The sequence below is a fragment of the Schistocerca cancellata genome, chromosome 3 (genome assembly GCF_023864275.1).
Source record: "Schistocerca cancellata isolate TAMUIC-IGC-003103 chromosome 3, iqSchCanc2.1, whole genome shotgun sequence".
Taxonomy (NCBI): Eukaryota; Metazoa; Arthropoda; class Insecta; order Orthoptera; family Acrididae; genus Schistocerca; species Schistocerca cancellata.
The window spans coordinates 406,334,101-406,350,189 of record NC_064628.1 but is presented as its reverse complement, the minus strand read 5'-3'; the positions used below and the strand labels follow the sequence as shown (position 1 = coordinate 406,350,189).

Here is a 16,089-nt window from a genome sequence, read left to right as displayed (position 1 = left end):
ATGGTCCACATCCACCTCCAGGAGCTGCAGCAGCAAGCAATGAAGCAAGGGGCAGCTGGCCACACTCAGTGTCATCTGCGAGCGGAGGTGTGAGGTGTCCCAAGGCATAACACAGCACTCCGTGTGTCCAGGAACAACTGGCACAGTGGGCAGTCATCTGGGTCTGCAGGCAGCACAGCACAGTATGGGGCGAACGGCTACGTGTGACAACATCTGCTAATAGTGGTGCACGTTGTGGGTGCAGGGCCACCATAATCCAGAGGATCCTGTCTGGATGGCGGTTGTAATCTTCAGTCATTTTAAAAGAAATGCTACACACGTGTATCAGTATCTACTTGACAGGATAGTGATAATGAAATGGTCATCATTATGATGATGAAGGCTGTGGTTGTCTCATTGATAGGTATAGCTGTGGAGACTTCTTCTGACAATTACAACTTATGACAGAACTACAGCAGACACATTAAATAATAAATTTGTTCAATATAATTTTACATGCAAATGTCGCTCGTTTAATATCAATATCTGTACGCTGGAAATGTAGACATCTCTATAAATTATGAAATCAAGAATTTTGTACTTGTATTACTTTCGAAAGCCATCGGGGATGGATCCCGACTCTTTTTCATCTGAAGGACGGTATACAACGCCATAACGCTCTGATTACACCAGATATGCAAGCAACCGTCGACCCTGCCGCGTTATAGATGCAGCAAGTTGCTGAGTCAGGACACAATACTTAACATGTGTGACCATATCCTAATAAATGTTCCTTAACCGTCGCTATCATGTGTCCTATCGTTCGCCGGCCGGTGTGGCCGAGCGGTTATAGGCGCTTCAGTCTGGAACCGCGCGACCGCTACGGTCGCAGGTTCGAATCCTGCCTCGGGCATGCATGTGTGTGATGCCCTTAGGTTAGTTAGGTTTAAGTAGTTCTAAGTTCTAGGGGACTGATGACCTCAGATGTTAAGTCCCATTGTGCTCAGAGCCATTTGAACCATTTTTTGTCCTATCGTTCCTCACCTTTTCCTGCCCCCCATCACAGTCTGGCTGCCTCCAGCACCTTCACCTGGTGGCAGAAAGTGGATCAATTATTTTTCAGCATAAACCCTAATTACCTACGATGTTTCAGCCTCCTGCGATGTATACACCCCGCACTTCAGCACTGGGAACACCGTCATCCAGTAAAAGTGTCAAATACATCGAGATGTGTAAGTACACATAGAAGCAAGAAAGTTCAATCAGTTCATAAACTTCTGGAAATAGTGAATGTGCAAAACTAGATATCAGTTTTATTCCTAATATGACTGCAGATTGAAAGTTGTTTGTCACATTCGCAACTTTGACTACTGAAATTATTTCACGTATTACTAAGTCGCAGGGACACTGTAGGTGTAGATTCTGTACCAAGTTATCAATATCTGTCGGTGTAACTGTCTTTGGCACTTCAGTAAGGGGTCGCAAAGCGTTCTCTAAATACTTTTCCATGAACAAATGAGATTCAAGTACAGAAGGCTGTCACACGGAGGTCAGTGCCTTTGAAAGATGCAAGTTGGTCAGACTGGTGGAGAGAGTTCTGCCTGCTAGAGTCAGTGGAGGTGTTGAGAAGGTAGCTGTTGCGTGGTAAGATGATGTCTGGCTACATAAAATTTGAATATATTCAAAAACAGGGACTGCTCGTCATTCGCGTGCATTGTTCGGATTATGCGTGGCTGTCTTCATGTTCATATTGCAAGACCAGGATTGTTCAATTTCCCGATACTTCCACAATCTTAGGAAATGTTCTCCATGCTGAGAAAATATGCTCATAGCATTATAGAAGTAAGTGATCTCACACGGTACAAAATCGGTTTGCTACTAAACCATTCGAATAGTAGAGCCGTTAAAGTCATCACCACCTATTCAATGATTTTCTTCCAGATGCTAAGATTTTCCTTTTGTTCCCATATTTCATGTGTTGCAGTCTTGTGAACCACTTGCTTTATACATAATGAGTGTGTGTGCGCCATCGTGGCTTCAATGCGATTTCGGTGCAAATATATGCTTTTCTATTCAAGTATTTTCAAAACCATTAGAATTTCCTTTCCTTCGTTTCTCAGTTTTTTTTTTTTTTCGGTTTCACGCCGAGTTACGGTTGGTATGCGGCAATAGTCCGTTCCATGTCAAGTGCACTTTTTCTGTGCCATGTTGTGGAGTTATTTCGAAGATCAACTTTACATTCTTTGTTAAACACGGTAGGCAATACTCCCCATTCTTTCTATGTGTGCTTTTCTGAACAGAAGCTTAGACAGCGTTGGAGTGTATCATTTTATACAAAGTGTGGCTACGTTTTGTCTTGTGTTTGTCTGTTATGCCAACTAGCTGTACACAGCATGCCTGTTGTATACAACAGAGTTACAAGCACCACTGTTTACACGTTCCTCATGTACACTCAACAGCAAATAAAGTGGGTCACGCCTGAATTCCAACTTGTAGGCTGCACCTGAATGTATGCAACCAACATAGCAAATCTGTGTTGCACATCGTCGCAACCCTCCACAGTACAGTCGTTGTAAGACACACAATGGGTACCGCTAGAGACTACTAGAGAACACCAGTCTTTATGACAGTCCGTCCACATGTAAAGTAACATCACAATAGTACAGAAGAGATCAGACAGTCCTTAACGTTTGTAAACTAAACTTAATTACAATAAGTGACACGTTATGGGACAACTGATTTTGTTGAAAATCGTTCAGTAATCCTTAGGCACAATTAAACACTTGAGACAATAATGTTCAATTGTGTGTGAGTTCTTAACGGACCAACCTGCAGAGGTCATCGGTTCCTAGACTTACACACTACTTAAACAAACTTAAACTAACCTATGCTAAGAACAACTCACACACACCCATGCCCGAGGGAGGACTCGAACCTCCGGTGGGAGGGGCCACGCAGTCAGTGACACGGCGCCTCTAACCGCGCGGCCACTCCGTGCGGCATTTGAGTCAGTATATGGATTTATAAAGTTGTATGGTAATTGTAAACAAGTTCTTTGCTGTCTAAAAGGTTTACCCAACACATGCTGAATGTCGTTCAATGTTCATCGAGGAGTGGTTTCGCATCAACTTTATGTAATACTAAGCAGTTAAAAGAAAACGTGATTAACGGCGGCAAGCACTCTACGGAAATCCCAACATTAACAGCGAATCACAAGTAATGTCATTGTTCACATTACTCATCAACAGTTACTTGTACACAAAGTTGTACTTTAAATGACATGACCAACGTCTTCGTTCTGGATCCGGATGCAAACCCAGAACGTAAAGCCATTGTTAACCAAGCAAAGCTTTGTGCCTTATCGAGACTCGATCACTAGGCAGAAAGAGACGTCAAATATTGACGTTTGCACCAGTATCAGTTATCAATTAAATGACGATAATGTTTGTACGAAACCAGGAACCCTAACATGACAATTACCTTCTTGGTAATTAACCTCGAAAGACATTGTATATTGTTGCATTGTCAAGGAACAAAGGATGCACATGTTTAAAATTTAAATGTCATCATGTAATGCTGGTGACAAGGATACGAACCCAGCAACTAATAGGATTGTTGAATAAGTACGTAAAATCAGAATGTAGATATCACAGTGTGTCACCAGTAGAGAGGTTGGAACCTTAAATGACGACTGAAGTTGTATTGCCTGACCGGGATTCGAACGCGGCGCCTACCGCCGTCGTTGTCTAATCAGGAACAGACGATAAATGTCTAATGTTGGTCCACCATTAGCGAGATGTGCGCACGTTTAACTAGAAATAAGACGACGAAAACGTCTATGCTGACTGAGAGTCGAACGCCGCAAACATGGTTATTCAGTAGTAGCTAGGAGTAACATGTTTAGTTGCAAACCTTAAGGCCTTTCTCATCCCTAGTAACGTGTTGCCTAATATCTGCGATATCATGGTGTTAATTTACAAGTGGATTGACTGCCGTAAAGACCAATGTTCTCTAGTAGTCGTGTATCATTGAGACGTAAATGAAGTGCCTCAGCAGAAAGTAATTTCCGTCGTGCAGCACGTATTGTTTCAGAGACACTGAGTACATATTATAAGTGCACAAAACGTGTATTATATACTACGTATATACTATTATTTGGAGAAACTGCCACCATACCTGTTTACTTTTACATTCCGCTTAGTTGTCGTGGTTGAATACGCGTTTTCTTAATGCTACATCTAATGCAGAGCGCTTACAAGAAAGAATAGTTTCCTGCGTCATGCTATTGCTAGCTAGGTGAAATATTTTGTGGTAGCTATGTTTAAAATGAATGTATTTTGGAACGTATTGTTCGTCAAATATTTGAATGAATCGTCAACTGTAGGTGTGCCTGCACATGTTATAGCATAATAGCTGTAGCTGCGTTAGTTTATACTACAGACTTGGATAGGTTAGGTGTAACTTTTGATCCTTCAAGCGGTGATCGTGGCCTTGCGGCCCGCGTCAATACTAGCCCCGGCTCACGAGTTACGGGCCAGTCAGGCTGGACGAGGCGAGACGGAAGTGAGCGAGCTGGCGGTGACGTTGGTGGGCCAATAGCCCGGGACGAGCCAGCACGGCTGTGCCGCATGCCTCTGCCTTTGCTACTCCGTTTAACGTAAATATGTTTACCTCCTCTCCTGGCATCAGTATAAGAGCGGCAAGCAGAAATACACATCAGGCTGTCTGTCGTAATGGCTCACTAGGAGAGGTCTATTCGAGATAGAGTCGTCGCTGTCATTGAAGAAGGAGGATGTTCCATCAGAGAAGCTGGCAGACGGTATGGCGTACCACATACAGCTGCAACGAGATGATGGAGGATCTGCTTTGAAAGAGGCACCACCAACAGGGTTCCTGGCTCAGGCAGGAAGAGAGTGAGCTCACAGCAGGAAGACAGGGACCTAGTGTCTAGGAGCAGAGAAAATCCCTTTCAGAAAGCGAAGCAGTTGCAGCGGGAGACCAACTTCCCCGGCTCCAGTGACACGATTCGCCGAAGGCTGAGGGACGCTGGACTGCATGCACGACGATCCGCCGTGAAACAAGAGCTCAGCGAAGACAACATTTTATACCGGCTAGCATTTGCGGACCTCCATCTGAGGACGTCGTGGGACAACGTCATTTTCACTGATGAGAAGGTGTTTTCCACCAGTAACGACGGTCTACGAATCGTTTGCAGGTCGCAAGGGACTCGCCATCGACGCGAATATGTAACAACGACGAGAAGAAGTGGTCGTCTATCTGTTACCTGCTGGGGTCGGATTTCTGCGAGAGGGGCGGGTATTCTTCTCAGGATAGAAGGAACTCCGGACAGCGTGCAGTATGCTCACATATTGGAAAATGTGATGCTTCCGTCAGTGCGAATACTGCACGCAGAAGGGGACGTCACATTGCAAGAGGACCATTCTCCCATTCACAAGTCTGCATCTGTTCAGTAGCGGCTCTCCACGATTGGCGTCGACTCTCATGGACTGGCCGCCACGGGCAGCTGATATGAACCCCATGGAAAACATGTGGGCTGAGGTCACCAGAACATTAACAGAGCACTGGCCACAAAACCAACCAACTACTGCGGACGCTCTTTGCGGATCCGTCCTGGAAGCCTGGGAGGAAGTTGCTTCTTCAGGCTATTATGTCCGACGGCTTATACATTCTATGCCAAAACGCATGATAGAAGTAAAAAAATAATAAAGGATTCTGGATTAAATATTAGAGTCCTTAAAATGATTTGTTACGTCTTCTTTTCCGTCATTTTTCCTCATTGGGAGCTAGTGGAAGATGGCCTGGCAACAGAAAAGATACAATATGGGTTAGTTTTCCTTTGAATTGTCTTTTTAATTCAAGTGGGTTTCTTTTGAATATACAGTTTGTTAAATATTCTATTTTGATTTCATTTATACCGTGTCTAGATACTTACAAACTAATCAGCATAGATGGACTCTGTCACAGTAGTTTTTGTTATTTCAAATACATCTCTCTCTTTCCCTCCATCCATGAATACACCCTCCGTCCTCCACACAATACGCAAACGATTTCATATTATGTTTACTCGTTGTTAATATCTCTGTTCTCTCTCACACTCTCTCTCTATCTCTGACACTATCGCCGCAATAGCATTTCTATTCCACTCCCCCAAAACTTTATAAACAAATCTAGCGGTTTCCATTGACGCTACATTTTCTCTTTTAATTGCTGCTGTCTTTACTCTCTATCATTCCTCTCAACACCTATGAAACTGTATTCTTTGATCTCCCCTTCCCTATAACCCATTCTTCGTTCTGAAAACAGTCCTTCCTTATCTCTCGATCCTAAGATAAAACGAACTGTGGCACACATCTAAGTAAGCAATACTTTGCAAGCATTTCACGCTTATATTTTGCACTTCTGCACTTCTATCCATGCCCAGATCCCGCCCTCCTTCCTGTTACCCGTCCCTTGAGATCTGCGTCTACATCTAAATGAATACTCTGCAATACATAATTATGTGCTTGGCAGGGGGTTCTGTGGTCTGGTGGATTAATCTTGTATTGATGTGTATAACATGTAGGTTCACGTCAGGCGTAGATTTTTAACACACATAAGTAACTCTCCTTTACCCCTAGTAACGCCAAGTGCAGAACGCCAGTAAGCTCCGTAGTTCAACATCCGCAGTAAAGATAACATCCCTTCGCTGCCGACTGGGGTAGAGCGGCATTTGTTTGAACTGTGACAGATGGAGAAACGCCGGAAGGCAGAGACTTTGTCACCAGCAAGCCGTCGTAATGAACCAATGGTCATGTAAGTTCACAAGGCTCTTACTTTACTTGAAATTGAGACGTTGAAAATTGTGGTGCTGGAGTGGGATTCGAATTCGATTTCCGTATTCCCCAACATTGCAAACTCTTCTAGACCTCCTCGAAATGTACCTATCTGGTTTCGAATCCTGCTCAGCACAAAATATTCATTATTTCATTTCAAGCCCTAGCATGTGCACTCCGAACTACTAGTGGAAAATAGTTGCATTTTCAACGTCTCTTCATGCGTTGTCAGCTGTAACGTGTTCGTTTCAACTCACAGTCACATGATGAGCTTTTTATCGCAACATTACAAGATCAAACGTTTCCTTACATCTTTTCAAGTTCAAACATTCTCTCCATCCTACTGGCGAAAACGGATTGGGTTTGACGTTGCGTTCGTTGTGATCACCAACGACGATATGTTGTGGATTCAACTTCTAGCCAGCAGAGTATTTTCCATCACATCATTGAAAGTACAGACATGCCACTCCTAGCTATTATTGGAAAAGAATTTGATAGTTAAAGTGTCTTCATGACGACGTGTGCAGGGTTTGAATTCCATTCAGCACAGAACTTTTCGTCGCCTGATATCTAGCTAAACATGCGCACATCTCGCTACTGGTGAACCAACAATAGCTATTTATCGTCTGTTCCTGGCTAGAAAACGACGGCGCTAGATGCTGGGTTCGAATCCCAGTCAGGCAAAAAGAATTCTATCGTCATTTAAGGTTCCAACATCTCGCTATTGACGAAAATATTTGATATTTAACTTCTGATTTTACGTACTTCGTTAACAATCCAATTAGGTGCTGGGTTCGCATCCCTGTCACAAGCTTTACATGATGGCATTTCAATTTTAAACATGAATATACCTTGTTCCTTGTGAATGGCACCGTATTAAACGTCGTTGGGGGTAGTTCTCAGGAAGGTAACTGTTATGACAGGTTATCCAGTTCAGTATAAACATTTTCGTCATGTATTTTCAGGTTCTGAATTGATAACTGATACTGGTGCAAACGTCTATACTTCACGTCTCTTTATGCCTAGTGATCGGGTCTCAATAAGGCACAAACAAAGCTTAGTTTAGTTAGCAATGGCTTTAGGTGCTGGGTTAGGATCCAGGTCCAGAACGACGACGTTGGTCATGTCATTTAAAGTTCAAATTTGTGTACACATAGCTGTTGATGTGTTACGAGAACAATGATATTACTAGCGATTCGCTGTTAATGTTGAGATTTCCGTAGAGTGCTTGTTGCCGTTAATCGCGTTTTTTTACTGGTTCGTCCAATATCCAGTTTCCAGAGACACTCGCCGTTGAGCGACTTTCAGCATGTGGATGGAAAACCTTTTAGAGAGCTAAAAACTTTTTTCCAATTGCCGTACAGCTTTGTAACTCCATATATTGTCTCAAGTATTTAATTTTGACTAAGGATTACTGTACGATATATGTAAAATAATTCGTTTTCTCAGAACTTCTGGAATGTCACTTGTTGTAATTAAGGTTAGTTTATGAGTGTTATGGGGTGTCTCATCGCTAAGAACGTGTTTTCTAATATGTTTTGTATGACGATATTAGTTGACAGACTGACAGCCATAAAGACCTTTGGTCTCTAGTAGTCTCTTGCGGTACCCATTGTGTGTAGTCAAACGACTGTACCCCACGGGGTTTTGGTGTTTAGAGGACCTGCAACACAGCTACATTATGTTGGTTGTATTCGGCAGTGATCAACTTTTTTTGCTGTCAAGTGTACATTAAGATGTTAGACTACGATTCGTGTAAAGCAATTAACTGTTTGCTACGGTCATTGTAGGTACGTTACACTAATAAGTCGCTCCTGTTCTAGGCCATATTTTCTTAATATTACAATCAGTTCGTGTTACTATATAAATTCACGAGTCTTAACTTTGTATATGACAGCGCATTTCAGTTCATGGCATATTTTGGATTTCATGTAATCCAGTTTCAAAACTTATAGTCTGAGGTATGAGATGTAGATACTGAGGTATCCTTCCCTGAATTCGTAGGCTGGACCATTAGGACCTACAGTGTAGGCGCCATGTTGTAACAGTGTTACTGGGCATTTTGAAGACTCAGATGTTTAGAGAGAGTTATGGTTTTCGATGATGGTTCAAATGGCTCTAAGCACTATGGGACTTAACATCTCCGGTCATCAGTCCCCTAGACTTAGAACTACGTAAACCTAACTAACCTAAGGACATCACACACATCCATGCCTGAGGCAAGATTCGAACCTGCGACCGTAGCAGCCGCGTGGTTCCGGACTTAATCGCCTAGATCCGCTCGGCCACCGCGGCCGGCTGGTTTTCGATGAGCAAACAATTTAAACATCTGGTTGCACGCTAATAATAAGATCTTAAATAATACATATTAAAATTTTAATTGGAGAGTATGTGCACCTTCTCAGATTGTTGTGAATACAGATGTGATGCCACGCCATCAGGGAAAAAAGTAAATACTTGATTATTTTGATAAAAGTAATTGAAGGTTTTGACTACAAACAAAATTCAGAAACTTCAGTAATTAATGAGTGTAGAAATCTGCAAAACATTTTTACACGCCTGCAGCTGGGATACGATACATAGGTATACAGGTATTTTGCCCGATTTTTTCCGACTTGATACTTGGTTGCATTTCCTTCAAAACCAAGTCTTCTAGGAACTTGAACACTTTCTCAGACAGGGATACACGTGCCAGGTGAAACTAAATGGGTCAAATGGGTCTGAGCACTATGAGACTTAACATCTGAGGTCATCAGTCCCCTAGAACTTAGAACAAACCTAACTAACCTAAGGACATCACACACATCCATGCCCGAGGCAGGACTCGAAACTGCGACCGTAGCGGTCGCATGGTTCCAGACTGAAGCGCCTAGAACCGCTCGGCCACTCCAGCCGGCCGCCAAGTGAAACTGGCCGTTAAAATGCGCCAGTGCACGGCAAAGTAACGTTCCAGGGCGGTTCTTTCAAAACTGCAGCAAAAGGCAGAGTTAGGTACGAGGTGACGTGAAATTGTGCAGCTGAACGCTAACAGAGGCAGGGCTTTTGGTGTTCCGCTGCAGGTCCGCCTAGGTGACTGGTACAGGAGGGTGCATGTACAAAGACGAGCAGCGTCGCCAGGAATGGGTGAATTCCAAGGCTGGGAATCGGCAACAGCTGTTGCTCGCATGGCCTGGAGACGCATCAAAAATGGTAGAGTGCCAGACAAGCCGAAAGTTGGCTTCTTACAGGTCTTTGGGAATTTGCAATAACTTACAGCCAAGTATTAATGCAAATATGAATACATTTGCATCTCAGAAAAATGAGCTGCATCCAATGACCAAACAATATTTTCTATATCTTTAATACCACAAGAGTTAATATCACATTAAGGATAGACAGACCAAGAGTTTCTTCTCGTCACCTTGGATGTGTTAATTTGCAAATCATCATGTTGAACTCTGAACTGTTTTGAGCTGGAATATATTTCGTGTATTCTGATTGCGAAATTAAATTGACACGGTTTTCTGTCGTCTACATCAATTACAGAATTTTCAATCCCGCATCCGGCCATCCTGATTTAGGTTTTCCGTGATTTCCCTAAATCACTCCAGGCAAATGCCGGGATGGTTCCTCTGAAAGGGCACGGCCGACTTCCTTCCCCATCCTTTCCTAATCCGATGAGACCGATGACCACGCTGTCTGGTCTCCTTCCCCAAACCAACCAACCAACCAATTACAGAATATAGAGTAGAGCCCTTGTTGTTAAATTATTCATTCAACCTTTACTTCGTATTTAGGTATATTTTATCAACTTGCAATTCTAGCCAGTACATATTTGACTGCAGGATCATAGCTACAGGTTATTATTTGCAGCGAATTAGCTGCAGGGTATAAAAGCAGACGTGCACGGCTCGGAACTGTGACTACATCGAGCTATTCTTTTTAAAGAGAACATAAATGAAGGAACATTAACTCGCACTTGATGGGTAGCCCATAGCAGAGCAATGTTTATAGGCTCGCCGTCAAGCCCTTCAGCTGCTTCACTGGGAGAAGTGTCAATCGCTGACAGGATGTCTGCCGTGTTGCATGTGTCTCCACATTTGAGGGCTGTTGTCAGACGTTGACAAAAAGTAGTCCCTATAACATGATGAAACGACTGTAGTAACATCTGCCATGTGGAAGCCATATTCCACAGACTTAATCATTTGTGCTGCTCCACAACATAGATAGAGATTACACCTAACATGGTCACTGCGTTGTCTAAAAATGTTTTTCTATTTAGGACAAGTTATTTTTAGTATCCAACAGTGTGCCGGCGCAGCAAGTGCGCCACGTGGAGTCGTCCGGTGACGCGAGAAGGTCTGTAAACACCACATCCAGGCACCTGCCGGTCGATCTGTCGCTAGCCACCGGAGTACTGACACACTGCGGATGGATGCCGAGTTCTCTCGTGTGTCACGCGCGACCTGCTGCACGCTGATTGCGAGACAACTCGTGTTTATTACACGCTGCCTACAGACTTCGTTCAATTTGTCGTTTACACCCACAGTTAACGTAGCAAATGTTATTCTCTTCGTGTACTTTTTGCTTATTTAGAATTGTGAGTGTATTCTGGGATTTCAAATAGTTACCATTTCCATCTTGAAGTTCCTCCTGCTTTTAGACATAGCCCCATTTAAGAAACGAAAGGAACTGAATGACTCTGGAATACTGTCGCAAGTTTTACCTATTCATATTCAGCCGTTCCTTGTTAGGCTGAACATCCGCATGAATGCTTGAAAAATTTTTTGTATGGAACTGTAACATTTTTAAATATCTAAACAAGCGTTAATCGGCAATGATGGCAAGTGATTTCGTGAACAACGATGAAGGTTATTCCTCTCAGCGGTTTATTTCGTCATAATGGTAACAATGATACTGGCATTCAGACTCACTACAACCGTTTGAAGGTCGTTCTGTGGTGACTACATTTCCAAAGCAATGTGAGACTACACCCTCTGTGGTTATCCTGATGTTTGGTGACGCCTTGTTCGAACTGTTTTGCAAGGAGCTGTGCATCCGTCACGATCAAATCCCAGAGAAACACAAAACGTCGCTTACAACACTCAAGTGAAGTCCTGTTACAGAAAGAACGTTAAGAAATTTCTTGGCCTAATTCTTCTGGTGGGACGAACAAGTAAAGATACAGGGAGACAATTATTGAGCTACATGAAGGAAACGTAAATTAATTTCAAAACTACGTCGTGCACACACTTTATTAAACTTGTAAACGTCACTAAGGATATTCAGATTTAGGTTATGATGTTTGCCATATGCCTGCCATCACTGGCGATTATGTCCCGCAGACGAATACCGAAACTCTGCATGACCCGCTGAAGTGTCGATGACCTGAATGGTTGTTTTCAGCTCAGCAATAGCTTTGGGGTTATTGCTATACACCTTCTCTTTAGTATAGCCCTACAAAAAGGAGTCGCATGTGTTCAGATCCGGAGAATATGACGGCCAATCGATTCCCAGAGCCAGAATGCATTCCCCAAGGTACTCCTCTAGGACAACACTCTCCTGCTTCAGTGGAGTCGAGCTCCATCTTGCATGAACCACATCTTGTAGAAATCAGGGTCATTTTGGATAATGGGGATGAAATCGTCTTCCAAAACCTTCATGTGCCGTTCGGTAATCACCGTGCCATCAAGGAATATCGCACCGATCATTCCGTGACTGGACGTTGCACACCGCACAGTCACCCGTTGAGGGTGAAGAGACTTCACGATCTCGAAATGCGAAATCTCAGTCCCCCAAACCCGCCAATTTTGCTTATTGGCGAACCCATCCAAATGAATCTAGGCTTCATCGCTAAACCAAACAATGCATGCGCATACTAATTCCCAACATGCCCCGCAGCCAACTGTGCAGTCTGAATATCCTAACGCAAACCTTCAGAAGTTATGACGATTTTATTTCATATAGTTCAATAATGGTCACCCTGCAGATGGAACGACTATTTCTCTAATAGTTGCTCCAGTCCTTCCACAAACTACGAGTCGCAATAGATTTGTACAGGTTTTGACATTCTAGCACGAAATTAAACAACAGATCTCGAGACTTTTCAAAGTTTCAATGTACTGGATTAATTTGTTGTCTTTGCATGAGGAGATGATTCCATTAGGAGGTGCGCGTGAGTGAGACAAGCTATATCTCCAATCTGGAGATTTACACTGGTGAAGAGAAGAAATACGAAGATTCCGTTATCTCAGTCCTTGGCTCTCGTCTTCGTTTGCGGCACCATATCTTCCAGGACAATTGTTACTACAGCATCTCTACTGCGCAGTTGCTATTGAAAAGCGAATAAGAGACTGTGGTGTTATTATGGTCAACAGAAAACTACCTACAATTCTGAAACCCAGAGCCTCAAGAGTGTTGAAACATGACACATTTTCCGTTAGAAAATGTGACGCTCTTCGCCTCATATGGAAAGACAAGCGGGACGTCAGAATGAGGGAACAAATAATGATGACAACAGGAATGAACAATAGAAAAATCAGGGAGGATGTATTGAAGCCTGTGTGTGCAAATCAGTACCATGTCCAAATGAAAAGAGCCGATCGTACTGTCCTGTTCTAAGCATATCGATGAAATTGACAAATAAAGTCCTCTTTTTTCCTAATAAATTTTGTGAACACTTCAATTCGTTTGGATTTCATACTGCACTGAATCTGTAGAAAGAAAGTATAAGCAGTGTGTTCTTTCGGTGGCGAAATACTACATCAAAGACGATGATAATGAAGGCTCTCCCTAGCCAGAGACAGACATGCCCACTCCATTTCTAGTTGAACAAGGAGAGCAGCACGTAAAGATCCACCTGGATCGCTATTGTGAGGCATGCAGCAGCATGAACCTGTGTCCCGATGCGGAAAGAAGAAATTTTCTGCCAGTCTGCAGAGTTTGTGCTGCCAGTCGGGAAAGAAGTGAAATAAGGTATATTTGCAAATTTTGTACGGTTCCGCTTGATAGAGAGAAATGTTTGACGCAGCACCATACATTAAAAAAGTACTTGGATCTTAAATAAAATAATAGCACCTGTAAATGATAAAAGTCTTCTCGAAGATCAAACCAAACTGCTCAGTGATAATAATTTGCAAATTGTTTATGTGCCTCAATGCAATGCTAAGTGTACAGCAACGAGAGTAAATTTTACAACCAAGGGACACAGCAGAAATAAGTTTATCGTTTGTTTGTGCGATGCAATGCAAATTACTGTCGTGCACAGTAACATAGTCGTTTAAATTATTATTTTTAAATGTAGTTTACAATAATATCACGATTATAGGTTAAGAAAGGTGGTACTTTTCTGCATGCATTAAATTTATTGATTCATAATGTGGGGAAACGTTTTATGTTAGAACACTGAAAGTTTAAAATAAAAATTATGTAAAGTTTATGATATGCAAATTTGTTAATGGTTACTTGCAAATACAAAATAGGTCACCGAAAAGATACCCTTTTTGTACAGTCAAACGACTGTGTCAAAAGGAAATTAGGGGACCTGCAAGTCAGTTACGTTGTGTGGGATGCATACAAATCGGGTAGCATAGAATATCTGGCCATTGCGGTAAGCTGGAACAAAAATGTCCTGTTCTTAATGTGTTAAGTACGCGACATTGATCGGTATATTTCTGACCTTGCCTGTATTAGAGCTATGATTCGGACTACTACCTGTACTGCTGGCATATGCTTAAGACGACTTTGATACACCCTGGACTTTTTCTAGTTACCTGTTCACTTCGTAAACATCGACCTCAGTAACCGCCTGCTTTTTCCACGGGTCTCTCTGCCTTACAGTCAGTAAGATTGATCCTAAACTATGTTCCAGTAGAGTAGGACAGGAAACTAATGTTGCCTGTAAACAAGAAAAGTGTTCGGGTGTTGAAATTATATCTGTATGAAAGATTGCACGGCCATATATTTTCTATTAACCCTTTGAGTATCAGGGGTTTCTATATTAAATAACCAATTTATTAATTTTTCTTTGAAGTACCAGAGCCTTTCGCATGAAACCACCGACTCTATTGCAAGACACAGACTCCTAGTGGTACACTGAAGTACTTCTACGAACGTAGTGCGTTGTAGCAGTGACTTATAGCTTTCAAAGAAACAGTCGGTGCTGAGACTAGGTGATTCTAGGACAGTTTTATTTTTTATATATATATAGTGATCATACTGAGGAGTTCACTGACAGTGAAAGTAAGAGTTTGGGATGTTACTGTAACGTAAATTTGAGTTTTCACTACTGTAGTTATGAGTAGTTTTGAAATGAAACGAATACAGCAGCACGAACTTTTAACAAAAATTTATTAAGTTTTAGATCTATTTGTCATTATTTAGGACTGTAATTTGTTTTAGGCATTACAAGTTGGAACTTAGTCTAGGACAAATGCGAAATTGCTTTCAAATGCATCCCGTGAAGTGATGGGTGGTTCCAAAGTGAAACCACGACTGTAAAAACTTTATTTTTTACTTTTTGCCAATATCTTCTTGTATTCGTTGCTTACTATGATGATAAAGGTCCATTTTGTGCAAAATTTTAAAATTATTTTTTAAAATGTTGGTACTCTAAGGAGCAGTCCAACATCAGGTAAGCAACAGACACTAATCCACACAGACATCTAGTTACATGCACTCTGTACCTGTAGCAACACAGCCCCTACTGCTGCAGTGCCAGAGCATAGTCAGGGTTCTGTACGGAGTGTAACAGCAGCTGAGTAAGAGCTTTCCAGCTGCGAGAACCTTAGAATCTATGGAGGTGGACTAATGGAGTGGTCATTAGTTTCGTGCTACACCACATTAGAGATATCAAAACGTTGTGGATAAAGTGTGAGTACTGTAGTGTTATTCGTCTAAATACAAACGTGAATTTGTGTAAAAATGGTTACTTGTGTTACCCACGGATGCACATACAGAATCGTGAAGTATGCAGCTAATTTCTCCAGCTAACTTCATTAGCTAAAATAATACTTTTGGTTTAAATATGGGCTACTCGTTTCCATGTTTTCAGTCAACTTTTATGTTTGAAATATGCTTGTTCAATAAAAGTCAGCGCAAGTAAAGCTTGAGTATCAAGGCATTAAGACGAAATATAGCAGTCCAATCGAATATAGCACAAGTAGTTCAGAGTATTTCCGCAATGTTCACATTGAACAAACTACGACTTCATGTGTTCACATCAAATCCTTCCATTTTTTCGTCATTTTTCTTATATATATATATATATATATATATATATATATATATATATATATAT

General features: G+C 42.0%; 1 protein-coding gene across 1 annotated transcript in view; it reads right to left on the bottom strand.

Moving 5' to 3' along the window:
• LOC126176339 (uncharacterized) overlaps positions 1-16,089 on the bottom strand; it is a 337,183-nt gene that overhangs the window by 136,294 nt on the left and 184,800 nt on the right. The gene's annotated exons all lie outside the window — the stretch shown is intronic.